General features: G+C 37.4%; 1 protein-coding gene across 1 annotated transcript in view; it reads right to left on the bottom strand.

The window, feature by feature from the left end:
• LOC111467685 (pullulanase 1, chloroplastic-like) overlaps positions 1-901 on the bottom strand; it is an 11,323-nt gene that overhangs the window by 8,231 nt on the left and 2,191 nt on the right. The gene's annotated exons all lie outside the window — the stretch shown is intronic.

Genomic DNA, 901 nt, shown 5'->3' with positions numbered 1-901 from the left:
CTAGATTCTCTACTTCCTTTTCTTGGAATTAACTTTTTTATGAATAAATTGGCAGAAAACTATGTTGGATGATGAAAGTCCCACATCGGCTAATTTAGGGAATGATCATGGGTTTATAATCAAGGAACACTATCTCCATTGGTATGAGACCTTTTGGGGAAGCCCAAAGCAAACCCATGAGAGTTTATGCTCAAAGTGGACAATATCATACCATTGTGGAGAGTCGTGTTCGTTTAACATGGTATCAGAGTCATGCCCTAAACTTAGTCGTGCCAATAGGTTGGTAAATCCTCAAATGTTGAACAAAGGACTCCAAAAGAAAAAGGAGCCGAGTCTCTTCGAAGGCATAGTAAAAAATGACTAAAACTCTAAAAGAAAAAGGAGTCGAGCCTAAATTAAGGGGAGGCGTACTCTGTACGAGGGGAGGTGTTGGATGATGAAAGTCCCACCTCGGCTAATTTAAGGAATGATCATGGGTTTATAATCAAGGAATACTATCTCCATTGGTATGCGGCCTTTTGGGGAAGCCCAAAGCAAAGCCATGAGAGCTTATGTTCAAAGTGGGCAATATCATACCATTGTGGAGAGTCGTGTTCGTTTAACAAACTATTGTTACAAATGCCACATCTAACAAAAGAATCACATCAGCTTCTTTGATCTTTTGACTTTTTTATTCTTTTTCTACCCCTTTTTAAGACGGAGTAAAATCAGGCGGTTTACCTTGTCAGTTTTTAGCTTCATTAAAGTAGTAAAGAAAAACAAGATGAAAGTAGAAGGTCATTTCTCTCCTACATTCAATAATAGGGGAAACTTTAGCATATAATTTTCAATATTTCCTACAATGTTTTAACTGAAAAGTTGGAGTTGAATCCTGAAAAAGCTCTAAACACAGTAAGAATCA

The sequence above is a fragment of the Cucurbita maxima genome, unplaced genomic scaffold (genome assembly GCF_002738345.1).
Source record: "Cucurbita maxima cultivar Rimu unplaced genomic scaffold, Cmax_1.0 Cma_Scf00034, whole genome shotgun sequence".
NCBI classification, from domain to species: domain Eukaryota; kingdom Viridiplantae; phylum Streptophyta; class Magnoliopsida; order Cucurbitales; family Cucurbitaceae; genus Cucurbita; species Cucurbita maxima.
The sequence above is the reverse complement of the archived record's forward strand: the minus strand, read 5'-3'. Positions and strand labels throughout refer to the sequence as shown.